Here is an 18,301-nt window from a genome sequence, read left to right on the forward strand (position 1 = left end):
GTCCAGATGGTGAAGCCTCTCTTCCTCTCTGGAAGGGTGCAGAGGAGGAAAGAAAGTGGGCAGGTGATAGTTTGCCGATGTGGAAGTCAGTGGCAACCTTTGGCAAGAAGGAAGGACAGAGTGAAACACAACCTTGTCCGAATGTACCGACAGAAAAGGAAGCTTACAGGAAAGAGCCTGGAGCTCACTCACGCGCATGGCGTACATGATGTCAACCTAGAAAGCAGTCTTTAAAGTCAATAAATGAAGAGGACAGTTGTGAAGTGGCTCAAAGGGAGCGCACATCAATTAGGTAAGAACTAGATTCAAGTCCCTCTGTGGATTCACAAACTGAATAGGAGGGTAAAGGTGAATAATGCCTCTGAGAAATCTATTTACAACAGGAGACTATAAAAGGTAGGGCTGATCAGGGAGCCTGAGAAAGGCTGAAATTGCAGAAAGATAGCCCTTAATAGTGCCCACAGCAGAGCCCTGCTAGGCCAGAGAAAGAAGGAACAAAAGGACTTCTGAAAGAGCGGCAGAAAGGGGATCCACAGCCCTTGCTGTGTACCATGTCACAAATTTGTTCCACCTGCAGGCGTATACCGATTTAGTGGAGGGACGCCTGGCTGCCAGAATGATATCACAGACTTCAGGAGGCAAGTCAAAAAGAATCAACTGTTGCCGCTCAATCTCCACGCATGTAGGTGGAGACTGGATAGGTTCGGATGGAGGACCTTCTCCTGCTGCTGCGACTGGAGATCCTCCCGAAGAGGCAGTCTGATCAGGTGATCCATGCTCATACTGAGTAGCTCGGGATACCAAACTCTTTGAGCCCAGTCCGGGCCACAAGAATGACTTGGGCATGGTCGCGCCTGATCTTCTTCAGCACTCTGGGCAGGGGTGGTATAGGCGGAAAGGCGTACAATAGACTGCAGTTCCACTCATGACAAAGTGTTGCCGAGCGAGTGAACCCTTGGAATTTCCAACCCGCAGAAGTGATGACATTGCGCGTTCTCTTCGGTGGCGAATAGATCTAATCAAGGCTCTCCCCACTGTTGAAAGAGACCTAGCGCCACCTCAGAGTGAAGACGCTATTCGTGATCCATCATGCACCTGCGGCTGAGAACGTCTGCCCTGGCATTCAAAGAATCTGCCAGGTGTTGAACGGTCAAGGAAATGCCTTGACGTTCCAGCCATGTCCAGAGACACAGAGCTTCCTGACAAAGGGTCCACAACCACACCCGTCTTGTTTGTTGCAATACCACATGGCGGTGGTGTTGTCTGTGAACACCTGCACTACTCTACCTTTGAAAGAAGGAAGGAATGCTTTCAATGCAAGTAGGATCGACCAGAGCTCCAGAAGGTTTATGTGGAGCCTGGACTCCGCCAGAGAACAGAGGCCTCTGAACTTTCGCCTCTCCCATGTGGCCGCCCGATCCCAGGAGGGATGCAACCGTCACCACTATGTGCTCCGGTTGGGGAAGGGAGAAGGATCTGCCGCTGACATAACGCTGGTTCATGAGCCACTACTGCAACTGTTCCGCGGTGCCCTTAGCGATCTGGATGTACTCTGACTGGTCCCCTTGATGCTGCACCCACTGGAACTTCTGGTCCCACTGCAGAGCCCGCATATGCCATCTGGCATATTTGGTCAGCAGGAGGCCATGAGGCCCAGCAGCCTTAAGGACATCCTGACCGAAACCGAGGGCAAGGGCCAAAAGATTGGAATCATAGCCCGAATGTCCTGAACTCGCTGTTCAGGAGAACAAACCTGAAACTGCGCCCTGTCCAGAACCACTCTGCTGAAAAGGAGCTTCTGAGAGGGAATCAGGTGCGACTTCGACACGTTGATAGAGTACCCCAGCTAATACAGGCAGTAGGCCATTGTCTGGAGGTGGGAGACAACTGCCTGGGGCGAGCCCGCCTTCAACAGCCAGTCGTCGAGACCGGGGTAGACTGAAACCCCTTATCTTCCCAGATGAGCTGCGACCACCGCCATCACTTTCCTGAACACCGAGGGGTGGTGGTAAGGCCAAAAGTGAGCACGGCGAACTGAAAGTGCTTGTGGCCTACCGTGAACTGCAGGTAACGCCGATGGGCCGGTAGGACGGGGATATGAAAGTAAGCGTCCTGCAAGTCCAACGCTACCAACCAGTCTTGCGGGTCTAGGGCAGACAAGACCTGAGCAAGTGTGAGCATCTTGAACTTCTCCTTCCGGATGAAGTGAATGACGTTCCGAAGGTCTAATATAGGACGCAGGCCCGTGTCTTTTTTCTGGAACCAGGTAGGAGTGAGAGTAACAACCACGACCTACTTATGGCGTCGGAACTCGCTTGATGGGCCCCTTGGCCAAGAGGGCGGTAACTTCCTGCTGAAGAAGTGCCAAGCGATCCCCTACATGCGGTGGGACTGAGGTGGCATGGCTGGAGGGGTAGTCTGACGGGGCTACTCCCTCCCCTTCGCGACTATCGGCAGAACCTTCCTGTCCAAAGCGATGGTGTGCCAGTGGGGGAGGTGATGGCGAATCCTGCCACCCACTGGTGTTTGGTTTGCCTAAAACACCAGACTAGAAAGGTTTGGAGGCAGTGGCGGCAGGGGAGGTAGTGGACTGACCTGCCCACTGGCCCCATGACCGACCTCTGCAGGTCCCACATCAATGGCTGCGCTGAGACTGTTGCTGCACATGCCTGTGGCTCTGAAACAAATGTGTCTGGGTGCCCCTTCCTTGGCCACGAAAGGAGCAAAAAGCAGCAGCGTAAGGAGTGCACGTGACCGAAAGGCCTAAGGACTTGGCCGTAGCCCATGAGTGCTTAAAACGCTCCGACACACTATCTGCCTTGTCACCGAAAAGGCGCATGTCCATTAGAGTGTTCTGGACATCCGCGGAAAAGCTAGTTGTCCTCAGCCAGGTGTGGCGGCGTAGCGCCACTGTCGTGGAAATCGCCCTGCCCAGCAAGTCGGCGGTGTCAAGGCCACAACGGATTGTGAACTTGGCTGCGTCTCTCCCCTCAGCAATAGCTTGGGAGATCACCGTCCGCGCCTCCTCCGGACACTGAGGCAGCACCTGCGCAACCGAGTCCCACACAGACAGGAAAGAACAGCCCAAGAGGCATGCAGTGTTCACAGGCCGCAGAGCTGAACTGGCAGAAGTAAACTGTTTCTTCCCAAACTGTTCCAGTTTCTTGAATTCCCTGTCCGGAGGTGTGGAAGGGAATGTGCTTGGGGGTGCAGAGGCTTGGACAACCAAGCTCTCAGGGGTTGGGTGTTGGGAGCAGAAAATGAGGTCACCCGGGGCCGGGTGATGGCGTTGAGGCCACTTTCTTATCCACAGGAGCCCTGTGTTGAACCTGGACCAGGTGCCCAAAAGAACGTCCAAAAGTGCGTCATTAAAGGGCAGCAGCGGCTCCGTAGAGGAAGATGCTGACCGGAGCACTTCTGTTAGGAGGTTAGTCCTGATGGCCACTGTAGGGAGCTTGAGGTTGAGTGCCTTGGTTGCTCTGCACAACACCACAGAATGTGCCACCCTCCTCCGTAGCCACTGTAGGTGCCAGGTTCTGGAGTAATATCCATGTCACCTGCATCCTCCAAATCCTCTTCCCAGGCAGGGTCTAACTTGCGTTGGACTGCGAGAGGGTCCTCAGACCATTCCCAGTCCTCCCCTTCCTCCCCAACCTACCAGACAGGTGGAAAAGAGGGAGACGGATGGAGAAATTCCCCTTCGGTGTCGGTATCGGCGTCAATAGACACCGGTAAGGTACTGTTTCCACGTCAGGGTGGAAGCCGGGGAGGGCATTGGCCATGGAGCCGGCCGGGTGCGTCGACGTCGGTGGAGGTTTTGCGAGGCCACCCGACATCGGCTGGGATCCATGCATTGATCGAAGGGGGTCTTGCGACGCCGAGACCGGAGTCCTCAATGTCGTCGGGCCGGAGCCGGCTCCGAAGAAGAGCGAGGACCCCAGTCAGACCTGCGGGGCCTGAAGGCGTTCTGGCGGGGCACGATGGGCCAGAAAGGCGGGCCAAGGCTGACAAGAAGTCCTGTAGTGGGCCAGAGTCACCGATGGACCCGAGAAGGGCGGGTAGGCCGTCGGCAACTGCGCAAGCCATGCCCGAGTCGCAGGGGTGGCACCACCTGCACCCTCAGCCATGTCCCGCGACAGGCTAGGGGAAGGCGAAGAGTGATGATGCTTCATTTACTTCTTGTGCTTCGCCTTACTTGACTCTGAGTGCGTAGACTTCAACGAGCGATGGTGATGGTGGTGGCTCCACGACCCGTCCCTCAACCTCCCACGGGACCGGGACTTTGAGCGGCGGGGAGCCGACTCTCGGGCCTCCAGCAACTTTCAGGACCGCTCCCACAAAGTTTTTGGAGCCGTGGCCTTGCATTTGGGCACAAGACTGAGTCGTGGATGCGCCCCAGGCAGTAGAGACCCCGTGCGGTCCATCACTGACATCGTGCGGGCACAAGTCGCGCAAGTCTTAAAACCGGGCATCCCTATACAACAGGATTCAAAGACTCAAAAAACAGAGACAATAGTCCCAAAAAGTAACTGAGGGAACGGCTCTCTCCGGATCGGCGCTTGCTGGCGCGGAAAAAGAAAGAACGGACGTCAGCGCGCATGGGTGTGTCAAGTAGCTCCAGCGACGTCATCTTGGCAACTACGACGCCAACGACTTATGCAGAGCCGCACGACGATGCCTACCGACGCGCATGGGTACTGGTTACGAAAACTGTCTGGATCCAGTCTGATCCCTGGGAGTAATTCTATGGTAAGGAAGCTATCACTAATGTGTTTCTTTCAGATATTAAAAACACTTTCATCAATCATCAAGAGCTTTAGCAATTCAGCTAGCTGTGAAAGTTTTTTGCAGTAATCTTCACAACAAGATAGTACCAATATATACATACTAACAACATGACTGTAATGCACTGCGTTCAAAAACGGAAGGGGACGCATTCATCCAAGCTATCCCTACTAGCAGCGCGTATCTGGGACTGGGCAATATTTTACAAAATCCACTTCTTAGCAGAATACCTACCAGGGGTGGACACCGACTTCACAGATATGCTTAGCAGAACTCACCAACAAGTGCACGAATGGGAAATTGATGTACCCCTCCTTCACGCCTATTTCAAATGGTGGGTGGGGATCCATGGAGACAGACCTGTTGGCCACTCACCACAATGCCAAATGCCGAAGCTTCTCCTCCAGGTTTCCACACCAACACCTATGGATGAACTGGTCAGGGATATTTGCATACACTTTTCCCCCTTTCCCACTAATTCCATACATGGTGCAAAAACGGACACAAACATCCCTTACACTAATCCGAACAGCCCCAATGTGGTATTGGGTTCCCAAGGCCTACATGCTCCGAAGATAACCCACTTACACCGAAAGAACTGTTGGCACGGAAACTGAAAAATGCAAAGAACAAGTTTATTAAAACCCCATGGGGTGGTGGTACATTCCTACAGCACCCTTCGGTAATGCAAGAAGTATCACCCCGAACATCGGTGTGACTTACTCTTTTATACAGTTTACAGGTAATAAAACAATGGGCGGCACAAAGTTACAAACGTTATGTACATATAAGGTCATCTTTGGAACACCGCCAGCTCATTGGAGGGGTTACAACTCCACTGGTCAGTTTAGGCGGCACATTCCAGAGGGGTGACTGGTCAATGGGGACTGCGCATGTACAGGCTTGACCAGTACTAAAAATAGCCTGTTGCTGGGCAAACTCAAGTGGTCAATGGCACGGACAACGGACTAAAGGCCATGCTGGCCACGAGGCCGCTTATGATCTAAGATGGCCACCGTAACACACAAAATGGTGTTTCCGAGTATGGCCAATTGAAACGGAAAACGTGTAGCTACAGCTAGGCGCTAACTCGGCCATCGTCAAATTACGACAGACGACCCTTTTAGCGTTCAGCTGAAGCTACCTCATAGTGAACATAATCTGGGTGTTCGTCTTCGATATCGATCAACATTATTTCGGTTACTTCTTTATGAAGCATCATTTTGTCATGAGCAAGAGCTCGTCTTGATGGTATACAAGCCGATAGGCACATGGAACACAAAGCTGGACCACATTGAATGCATAGGCATACGCCAAACAGTATCCCCACAATAATACATAGAATCGTTAGCAATTTCCAACCCCAAGTGGTAAGCATTGACCAGAACCACCCTGAAAGAGTCCAAGTTCCATTATCCGGATGTATTTCCGCAGCTATCTTATGCAGTTTCGAAATGGCATCATAAACGGACGGTGAATTGTCAGGTACATAAACACAACAGCTGCTTCCGATGATTCTACATGCCCCCCCACGATCAGCTAGAACTACGTCTAGAACCATCCTGTTCTGTAGCGTGACAATCCTAGAAATCTGAAGTTCCTCAGTAATGTTCCCCAATGCAATAGCAGTATCATTCGCTACAGCCTCAACTACACGAGTCAGTCGTCGTATCATCCGACTATTCAAAGCAGCCCCAACAAAGGAAAACAGTCCAAGATTGAAATCCACATACTGTTGCAAAGCAGTGTCTGTCTGGTCAATATCATCCAAAACAACGGCACGTTTAACACGGTTCAGTATGAAATCATGGTACAAAATATAATCATTATGGTACATTGGTGGGGCAATGAATACAGGAGGTAGTACAAAAGATACATAGCAAGTACCTAACCATCCCAACGGGAGCTGATGATAACCCTTCGTTCCGCAAATAAAATACGTATTTCGTGATGCTACAAACGATATGCCATTCGGGCTGTCAAACGTTATTGTGGTATTACATTTGCTTTTCCCAACCGAGATCGTGCCTTTATTACGTATGCACAAATCAGCTTTTGTGGCAATGACATTTATAACATGTGAGCTGGAAACATTAATATTACGTTGATTGCTGTAAACACGTGGGGCAGATATATTGTCGGGGCGGTACTCCTCCCATTCAAATCGAGTACCCTCAGCTCGTGGATACCCATCCCGGTGGGGATAACATACTTTATTCAAACGGAAAAAGCACCCCCCCTTTTGTTGGCCATCTCAAAGTGAAGAGCAGAGTGTACCAAGCATTGCAGGATCCATTATGTGAGAACGGGAGTGGAATGAGTGGAGTGCCCCCTTTCTTCTGGTGCCCAGGCAGCATCCCACACACCCAACAATTAGATGTATTTGTCATATTATGTGTATGATGCAGGATCTGAATAAAGCTATTGTTCAAATAAGTCTGTCGGTGCCGTTCTTCATGGTAAGGCAAGGTGAAGTGAAAATGTTCAGATGGAGCTGGGGTAGTCGGCAGCAAATGTTTACGTGCAGGCACCACAAGTTCAACTACCCAGGCTATTACTGCTATCACCACAATCGTTAGGACAAAGAGGATGGCACCAAGTATTCGTTTATCCCGTGATGCAGAAGACGACATAGTTCAATTATAGTTCAAAGTCTTAAAAGTTCAGAAAAGTTCAGAAAGTTCACAAGTTCTCAAATGTACATATGTGTGTATTACACCTAAAAAGGAAAAATACGGTGCTGAGCTCCGGGGTAGCTGTTGTTTTCTTCTCCGGGGTCAAGACGGGTGTCGCTACTCTTGGCTGAACTGATCCCCCCCCCCTTGAAATTCCCGGTTTCCGTTTCACAAACCCCAGAGCGGTATCCAACCAGTCTTGAAAAAACCAAAAATCTTCCTATCGTGGCCGCAGATTGTAGAGCTCTCGTCCAGAAACAGTGTGGTCCGGGAAGGCTCCCTCAGCTTCGGCCGATGTCACAGCTGGGCTCTTTTCTTTCTCCAAAATGTCCTGGAAGTCGGTCAACACAGCAGGATTCACCAGATCAGGAGAGACACGACGGCAATGTGTTGAGTGAATCCACCGCTTCCTATTGGTCACTCGTACAGCTGTTCGAGTAGCAAGGAGGACCTGCTCGGGGCCTCTCCACCTCGGTTCCAAGCTGTTCGCCCTCTCAAACGACCGGATCATAACATGGTCGCCAGGGCGAAGATCATGGCCTTCTCCAGCAGAATTATCAGGGAGCGCTTCTCGAACCTGTAGATGAATAGAAAGCAAAGCATTTGTTAATCGTGCCAAATAATCGTTCATCATTATACAAGGCACATCATGTATCAATCGCGGCTTAGGCACCCCCCAGATCTTCATAGGCCTTCCAAACACCACTTCATATGGTGTGAGGCCTGTTCGAGAGTGGGGCACTGATCTAAGAGAGAGTAATGCTAGCGGTAAGGCATCCGGCCATTTCAATGACGTGGACGCCACGATCTTAGCCAATTTTAGTTTCAACGTGGCATTATACCGCTCGACAAGACCTGCCGACTGAGGGTGGAACACAGCATGGAACTTCTGTTGGATCCCTAACCCCTTCAGCACGTATTCCACAATTTTCCCGACAAAATGAGGCCCATTATCGCTCCATAAAAATTTGCAAAGCGAGGAAAATACTCCTTGAGCAACACCTTAGCTGTTGTTAAAGCTGTATTATCTTTCGTGGGGAAGGCTTCAACCCATTTGCTAAAAGCACACACCACCACCAGAACATACTTAAGGTTATTGCAGCGCTCAAGCTGGGTGTAATCCATTTGGAGTACCTCGAATGGTGCAGAAGGTGGAACGAACCCTCCTTTCGGAGTATGGGTCCCCTTAGCAGGATTGTGCTGCAAACATATCAGACAGGTCTGCACTACTCTCTTAGCAGTATTAGCAATCTCGGGATGCTCCCAAACTCGCGTTAACAATCGAGTAATTGCAAGAGCCCCCACGTGCGCTAACCCATGTGTCATCTGGACCATCGCTTGCAAGTAAGCTGCAGGCAATTTCCATTTCTCCATGTCCTTGCTTCTCCAACACCCTTCATCGTCTAGCACCCCATCAGTTGCCCATGCCGCAAGTTCTGATTCAGTAGCTGATTTCTGAATATCTAATATCTCCGCTCTAGCATCATTCCATCGCTCAGCTTGGGATTTTGTCACGTACATGGGGGAGTCAGTTCGGGACATAGCCGTTTGTCTCGCTATGCTGGCCGCAAAGGCATTTCCCTGACCCACTTCATCGGTGATCTTTTTATGGGCGCTACATTTTATGATCGCTACTTTCTTTGGGCAAAGCAACGCATTTAGGAGATCACGCACCAACTCTCCGTGCATAATTTGTACTCCATGAGAAGTTAAAAACCCACGCTCTCTCCAGAGTAGACCGAAGTCATGTGCCACTCCGAAGGCGTACCGGCTGTCTGTGTATATGTTCACACATAAGCCAGCACTCCATTCGCAGGCTCTTGTCAGGGCTATCAGCTCCGCTGCTTGAGCCGATTTCTGCGGTATTCTAGCTGTTTCCACCACTGTCTTAAGTGTCGTTATTGCATAGGCTGCGGAAGTTGTGCCATCTGGCAGCCTCAAACATGATCCATCAACCCACAGTTCCCCATCCACATCTGGAAGTGGCATATCCTGTAGATCAACACGATCCTTTGTCTGTTCCTCGGTCAGGAAAACACAGTCATGATGTTTTTCTTCCTGACCCTCCTCGACCGGATAGGGCAATAAAGTGGCAGGGTTCAGAGTAGCACATCTTTTTAGTGTGATATGTGGCGCCAACAGTGTAAGCTCGTATCCTGTTAACCGTGCGCTCGTGAGATATTGGGTCTTTGTTTGATTTAGCAGGGAATCTACTGCGTGAGGAACTAACACCAACAATTTGTGCGATAACACTATTCCCTCACTCTGCCGTATCGCTACTGCTGTTGCTGCAACTGCTCGGAAACACCCAGGTAACCCTCGCGCTACAGGATCAAGAATGGCAGAAAAGTATGCACATGGCCTCTGCTTGTCCCCGTGTGTCTGCACTAACACTGATAACGCGCACCCATCTTTCTCGTGCACGTACAATGTGAAAGTCTTAGTATAATCTGGTGTACCTAATACGGGTGCAGAGCAAAGGGCTTGTCTCAGCTGATCAAAAGCATTTTGACATTCATCTGTCCATTCAAGGGGCATTGGTGTAGTTTTGGACAGTAACGCTAACAAAGGCTTTATAATGTGCGAAAACCCCATGATCCACTGCCTACAAAAGGACGTTAACCCTATGAAGGCGCGTACATCTCTCTGTGTGCGGGGGACTGGTGTATCTAATATTGCCTGAATACGATCTGATGTCAATGCACGCCCCTCCTTAGACAAAAGATGACCGAGGTAGGTCACCTTGGGTATACAGTATTGTAGCTTTTTCTTAGAAACCTTGTGATTATTCTGTGCCAAAAAGGAAAGCAACGCAATCGTACTCTCCTCACATTGCGTGTAAGAATCTGCAGCAAGCAGAAGGTCGTCCACATATTGGATCAAAACAACCCCCGATTGCAACTCAAAGGAATCAAGCTGTCTTTTTAAAGCTTGGCTATAGATACTCGGGCTCTCAGTGTAACCTTGAGGAACACGACAAAATCTATACGATTTATTATTTAACGTGAAGCCAAACAAATATCTGCTATCAGGATGGACAGGGATGGAAAAGAACGCATTTTTCAAGTCAATTACACTAAAGGTCGTGGCCGTTGGAGGTGCCAATGTGAGCAAGGTCGTAATATCTGACACCACCGGATATTGGGGAATGACAATTTTGTTGATCTCTCAAGTCAATAATAAAGCGATAGACTTTGTCGTCAGTATCTCGCTTAAGAATCGGGAGAATAGGGCTGTTACAAACATTATAAGGAACCTCTTCCACCACCCCAGCAGCTATCAAATCCTGGACAATGTGAGTCAGGGCAATTTCACCTTCCTTCGAAATCTTATACTGTGGCACCCGTGGCAAAGAGGCCCCCTCCTTAACAGTAATATGAATAGGTGGAATACGCATCTCCCCCACATCCGTGTCTGAGGTCGCCCATAACGTGTGCGGGAGAGAGGCCGAAGCTGGAATGTCTGATATGGTATAGAACCTGTTCGGGTCAGGGTAATTGTCATTCAGGATAACCCGCACTCCTTCAGGAGCGCACCGTATCGTTGCTCGAAAGTATTTAAGCAAATCAAGGCCCAAAATATTATCTGGTGTATAGGGAGATAACAAAAATTGACCAAAACTAAAAAATTTGTCAAGACAAAGTGCAAGGGGTTTGGACAAAGGGCTAGGGGAGGGTGTGCCATCGAACCCTACACATGTTATCATTTCGCCAGACAGGGGAGCCCTCAGAACCAATTTCTTTGACAAAGCGCTACGAGTAGCTCCGGTGTCGACTAGGAAGTGATCAGTAGAACCCAAAATGCCCGCTGTTACATATGGACCTTCCTGATCTACCGGCACTTCAATTGGTTCCGCACCCCATCCTACGCAGTCCTATGCATGCACATAATCCTGGTGCTCCACATTCTCACCCTCTGAAATCTGATATTGGTTCCATCTATCAAAAGTATTTCGTTCATCCTGGCCACGGCCCCCTTGCTCAGCCCTTCCACGATCACCTCCGCCACCTCTCGCCCCCGTATAACCGCCCCGCGACCTACCACCTCCTCGACCACGCTGACTACGTTGTTCACGAAGTACCGGACAATCCTCAGCCCAATGCCCAAACTCTTTACAATAAGCACATTGATCCTCCGCAATATCCGTACGACCATACGACGTATTTCCTCCACCTCGTCTACCCCTGTCATTCCCTCTACCCTGTGTTCCACGAACCTGTGCCAACATCACCTTCGTTTTCAATTCTTTCGCTTTTTTATCAATACTTTCTTTAGCCTCCAACTCCTGCCGCTCATAATACTGAGCCATAGTCAACAAAGACGCAGGGGTCGCCGTGGCCCAGGAACTTTCACTCGATTTCAATCGTTTTGCAATCTCCGGCAGGAGATTAGCCACATACTTATCTACAAACAAATGCCGACCTGTATCGTCTGTTAAAGATTGACCACTGTAATCGTGAAACGCCTCTTCGAAGCGTGTAAAGAAGTCTGAAACCGTTTCATCTGGCTTTTGTTTACACAAAGCTAACATGGTCCAATCTATCTTTTTAGAAGGTATGAGCGTTTTTAATTTTACCAAAATAGCCGTTGGGAGGTCTAAAATCAACTGACAAGGCTTACATGCCGGTTTCCTCTCTAAGTCAGCTTGATTTATCTCTTTCCATGTACCCCCAAGTATTGTCTCATCATTATTTTTACGAATTTGTCTCCACATGTCAGGCGGAAGTATTAACCCAAAAAACAAATCTATGTCAACAAGAGTCATCACACAAGACGAAATAGCCCCTTCCACCCCTTCATAGAATGCTGCCGGATTTTTACGAAGATCAGGTAAAGAATTTTTCAACGCCATAACATCCGCTCTATTCCAAGGCGTATACACCCAATTATATACAAAGTACCCCTTCGCATCCTTTGACCTTTTATCATCATCTGTACCTTCCCCCTTCGGTGGAACATACAAAGGTGCAGCTTCACGCATAGGCATAACATGCATTGCAGAACTCTTATCTGAACCCCGGAGAGAACACTCCTTAGATTGCCCGTCAGATTCCGGCCCGGACTCCTTAATCCTTTTCCGCTCGTCCCGCAATCTGATAGTCTCATCTCGCAGCTGGATCAGTTGATTGTAAAAGGCATCGACATCTGCAAGAACAAATACACCTTTTTCTAGATTCTCACGATGAACTGACACAGCCTTAGGTTCTAGCGTATCTGAAATTTTACGAAATGCGGTGACGACTTCATCTGCCAAAGTGGCCATAAAATACAGTAACTCTTGGTCTGTCCAAGTACCCCTTTCAGAAATAATTTCAGACTGAGAAGCAAACTTCGTATTCGCTCTACGAGCCCAACTACGTAAATGCGCGGATCTCTCCGCCGAAAACCTGAGACCAGATACACCCTTCTTTCCCGACTTATCCTGTCCGTCCTCATCCGATTCTGCAAGTGAAGCCGTAGGCGAAACGTACGGAGGCGGTGATCGATCTAGTAATGAAAAATCATCAATTTCATTATTAAGGACAGGATAAAGCGGTCGACGAATAGGGAATTGACCAGTCGTTTGCAATTTACGTTCCCGTTCCTCCCTCTCTTTCTTTTCCTGCTCCTCTTTTTCCTCAAGCTGTAAAGCCTTATCCCGAGCAGTCTTGCGCTGCTCTTTGTCCGCCAAGGCAACTTCACGCTTCATTCGCTCACGCACCGCTTTCTCCCACATTCGCACACAGTCAAACATGTTCTGTCTAGACCTTCGCTGAAACAAACATTGCTCCACAAACTGTACTTTTCGTAAATCGAACGACCCATGTAGAGGCCATTGCAATTCAGGATCGGACTTGGTGTACTTATTCCATAATTTAGTGTACATTATAGGTGGAAGGCCATGCTTTATATACATGTCCCTATTTGGTGTTCCCTCTGGGGGAGCCGGGTGTGCTTCCGCTAACCTAATTGTGGTACCATTTCCAAGACAGCACATCCCTCGGAGTGTGCTTAAAACAGGCATGTTCAAAAGGGTACCACGAAAGCGCGATACCGTAGAAAAATGGCACTTACAGTACTTCACACAAACGTGCCGCTCGAAGGAAAAAAACAAAATTAGAGAAACATCTCTACATGCCTGCCTATGTGAAGTGCACTACACATATATATTTTTTTTTTTTCAAAGATCACAAATTCACAAATGTTAGCTAACTCAAATCAAAATCATAGGTCATAGGACTTCGGCAAGCGTCCGAGGACTACCTTACCGATCACAAATCATAGAACTTCAGTAACCGTCCGCAGACTACCTTACCGATCACAAATCTTACCCAAAGCCTCAAAGGTCCAGTTTCCAACTGCCAAGGTCTTGTAATCGAATCAGCCAAACGGCACTTTATCCAGCAACACAACCGATCGAGGACTCAGTCGGAGACCGGCGCCACCTGGAAGGTCAGATCGGAAGGAAAGGAAAAAACACCGTGGGTGCCAAGACTCTGGTCACTCAGTGGCAGCGCGCGTCCATGGCGAGTATCCAGACCTTCGTCACGACCTCTCCTTCGGGCATCCGAGTCGCCGATGAGTCCCACCAGAGTCGCCAATTTGTGGTATTGGGTTCCCAAGGCCTACATGCTCCAAAGATAACCCACTTACACCGAAAGAACTGTTGGCACGGAAACTGAAAAATGCAAAGAACAAGTTTATTAAAACCCCATGGGGTGGTGGTACATTCCTACAGCACCCTTCGGTAATGCAAGAAGTATCACCCCGAACATCGGTGTGACTTACTCTTTTATACAGTTTACAGGTAATAAAACAATGGGCGGCACAAAGTTACAAACGTTATGTACATATAAGGTCATCTTTGGAACACCGCCAGCTCATTGGAGGGGTTACAACTCCACTGGTCAGTTTAGGCGGCACATTCCAGAGGGGTGACTGGTCAATGGGGACTGCGCATGTACAGGCTTGACCAGTACTAAAAATAGCCTGTTGCTGGGCAAACTCAAGTGGTCAATGGCACGGACAACGGACTAAAGGCCATGCTGGCCACGAGGCCGCTTATGATCTAAGATGGCCACCGTAACACACAAAATGGTGTTTCCGAGTATGGCCAATTGAAACGGAAAACGTGTAGCTACAGCTAGGCGCTAACTGGGCCATCGTCAAATTACGACACCAACATGGGCATGGCAGACATGCTTCACAACCCTACTGCAACTATCGGTAGTGCCACATGAAAAACAACCTCTTTGACCACATCTCTAACACAAAATCAAGGGAGAGTGATGCATCCAAATTTCAAACACCTCAATCTAGTGATCTGGCTCCTTTGATCCTAGAATTTGGGCACCATAACTTACCGCAAGAATGTATAGGTATACTGAAGCCAGCACGTAAACAAACTACAAGAGCTAGCTGTGCAGCACAATGGAAAAGATTTGTTCCCGACTGTTTAAATGAACAAATTCAGCCTTTATCATCAACAGTAAAATACCTCAATAGCTATTTATTCTACCAACAGCAAGCAGTACTTGCTTATACGTCTATCAGATTACGTTTGTACGTCTATCAGATTACACTTAGCAGCCTCAGCTACTTACATGCAAAACAGGCAACACGTGTACATTTTTATAATGCCAGTGATCAGAGACTTTGTGGAAGGACTAGAAAAAAATCCTACCACCTTCCATTCCCAAACCCAGTCTGGAATCTTAACATTTTCCTCACTGAAGTTATGGGGGACACCATTTGAATCCCTTCCTTCCTGAACTTCAGTTCCTCACACGGAAAGTTGCTGTCCAAATGCCTATCACTTCACTGAGGAGAATAGGTGAAACTTCAAGCACTACCTTAGAATAACCATTCTTTAAAATATTTCCAACAAAATCGGTACTCCGTACCAGCCCAAAGTTTCTACTAAAGTTAGTGTTAGCCTTTCACACAAGCCAAACTATAAAGTTAACATTTTTATTTCCTAAACCACATACACTAGATGTTAAAAGAGTTCTAATGTTCTACATAGATGGAACCAAATCCCTTAGGAAAAAACAACCATTTTATTGCATTTTTCAAAACCACAAAAGGGCTCCCCCATATCCAAAGCAGGAATTGCCAGATGGATAGTTAGATGCATTCAGACTAGTTACCTCAAAGCAAAACGGATCATTACAGTACCTCCAAGAGCTCATTTCATATGGAAATTCAAAAGGAGCCACAATGGCTTTCTTCTGAAAGATCCCAATTGAGGATATTTGTAAAGGAGCTATATTGAATAACCCACATACATTTACAGATCACTATTGTGTTGACGTCTTCGCTAATCAACAAGCTAGAGAGGGTCAAGCTGTATTAAGAACTCTCAAATTTATACATCAACCAATCACTAGCCGCCACTTAGAGGAGCTCCGCCTTTTGTTCCATACTAAGAATTTGTATCTACTGTCAACAGTGGAGAAGTGTGGCTCACTGGTTAGAGGAGGCAGACCTGGAAGCATTGGTCAGCCCGGGACCAGGGTTCAATTCTCGGCTCAGCGGGGTCTTGAGTCCTAAAAATGTCCATGGACTCGGCAATTCTCGCTCCGGTGCATACTCGATTCACGGGTTCACACTCTGCGACTCTGGGCAATAGCTTGCTTAATCTCCACAACGGCCCCTCGCGGCGGGATGCCTGGCTTTCACCTTGCGGATACCCTGCCGGGGTTATCTCACAGGGGAATGCCAGGACGGGTTCCCTAAGCAAGCGCTTAGAAACCGCTCGGTGATTTGCACTATATAAATTCCTGTACATTTACATTTACATTTGCATTTTATATATAACACATGTTACAAATGGAATATGTTACTTACACTGTAAGCATTTATTCATAGGGTGTAGTGCCGTATAATCATATGCACCCAACCTCCTCACCGGAAGCTATTGGTTGAAATATATTCTTATCCATCTCATTGTTATTTACTGTAATTAATTTTACTCACATGTTTATCTTGTTTATCACAATATTCTTATGCTCACACAGTGAGCGAAAAACAGTCTGAAAAAGGAGCAGCAGGACATGTGCAATACACAATGAAGAAGTAGTAACAATACCACGTGACAGAAAGACTTCTTCAAAGAAAAACAAGTTGCAAAAGTCTGAGCCCAACACTAGATGGCAGGATATGCTAAGCATATGAAGCAACGGCCCTACACGCTACAAATAGATGCTTACAGTATAATTAATATATTCCTTGTGCCACAACATTGGACAGCAGTAAATTGCTTGCAGTCCTGAATCTCTACTCAGTGAGCATACACCTTGACATATACCGGACTAACTTTTCAATGGCTGGTTTTATTTCGCAGTATGAGGCTCCAGCTCCTGCCAGGGCCAGACTGGAAACCCAAAGCATCTCTAGCAAATGATTTCAGATCAGTCCCCATACGGGGTACACCAAGTGCAGTGAGTTAGCCTGACCACTACATAGGGTATTTTGGGAGGCTCTCCCCCCTAAGAAATTTAGGAAACAATGGTGCAGTCTACAACACATTTATCATTATAGATTGAATTGTATTCGCTTTTAAAGAATAGTAAATGAAAACCTGACTATGCACCAGAATACGAAAATCTTTCTGGGGGTTCTTCAATGATTCCCCCACTATCACCCTCCAACAGTGCTTCTTATCTCTCCATAGCCCCTCTGTCATGTGTATTTAATTTTTTATAGCATCTCTCATACCATTTTAGGATGTCAAAGCAATTTACATCACACACATATAGAGAAGGTGAATCGTACATGTAAATCAATGTATACTGAATATGTTACGTAAGGCAAAGGAGACTACAAGGTGTAGAATTCACATGTCATTCGTACTGGTAGGCATTTTTAAAGAGTGCTTGGTCTGGAGAAGCACAAACTGAGGATTCAGAACATAACACAGTGGTTAGCATTGACTTTAACAATAAAATGTATTTCCACCCAAATAAACCTTTTTAGCAGCATCAGGATAATGAAAAACTGGGAAAAAACATAAGTCACAAACTTCTACCTTGCAATTTGCAAGCAGCTGTTTGATAGTTTATAGGTCACTGTGCAAGATTACGATTGTCACTTATGAACTGCACTTTAAAAAAAGAATCTCTCTGACGAAAGCAGTAACCCACTGACCTATGCATATAAAAAAGTTTTTTAAAATGCATGGTACACTATCTTTGCTGTAGGCATATTAACCCTCTGTGCTACTTTAGATAAGTAAAGCCGCTACTGGACAAAACTCTTATCTCTCTCCAGCAGGGACATTAATCACTGGCGTTATCTCGTCGCTTTTATTGTTCTTTGAAAACTGCTAATTAAACAAGATACTTTGCAGTGCTTTTAAAACTATCTGCGGACCCCCAGGGAATGTGTCAAGGACCCCTGGGGGTTCGTGGACCACAGTTTGGGAAACACTGCCGTACACCATTTCCCTACTTTAATTTCCAAAGGCACTCGCCCCTTCTTCATTTTCGTCCTATTCTCACAGTTTTTAGAATTGCCTCGAGCTAGATTTGAGAGTAAGCAAATGATGCATATGTGTCGTGCTTCCATACTGTAACTCTTATTCTTTGTCCCTTTACTATCCAACATACGCTCTCCGTATTGTGCATGCTTTTGCTTTATTAACAGAAGGCATGAAATATTACATATTTTAAACTTGAGGAATATCACGGAGTGAGTGTTGACCAGCTGCACCTAGGCACGTTGAGGCAGATTGTCGAGTCAACATTTTTTCTTGCAGTAGCCATTGAAATAGAAATGTTTGTTTCACTTAAGCCACTGGCAGCAGTTTCTACATAATGGGAATTAAAGACTATTCAGAATACTAGTTGTTGTCTACGTTT

At 47.5% G+C, this 18,301-nt stretch overlaps 1 protein-coding gene across 1 annotated transcript in view; it reads left to right on the forward strand.

The window, feature by feature from the left end:
• SOS1 (SOS Ras/Rac guanine nucleotide exchange factor 1) overlaps positions 1-18,301 on the forward strand; it is an 897,181-nt gene that overhangs the window by 171,580 nt on the left and 707,300 nt on the right. The gene's annotated exons all lie outside the window — the stretch shown is intronic.

This window comes from Lissotriton vulgaris, chromosome 6 (genome assembly GCF_964263255.1).
Source record: "Lissotriton vulgaris chromosome 6, aLisVul1.2, whole genome shotgun sequence".
NCBI lineage: Eukaryota > Metazoa > Chordata > Amphibia > Caudata > Salamandridae > Lissotriton > Lissotriton vulgaris.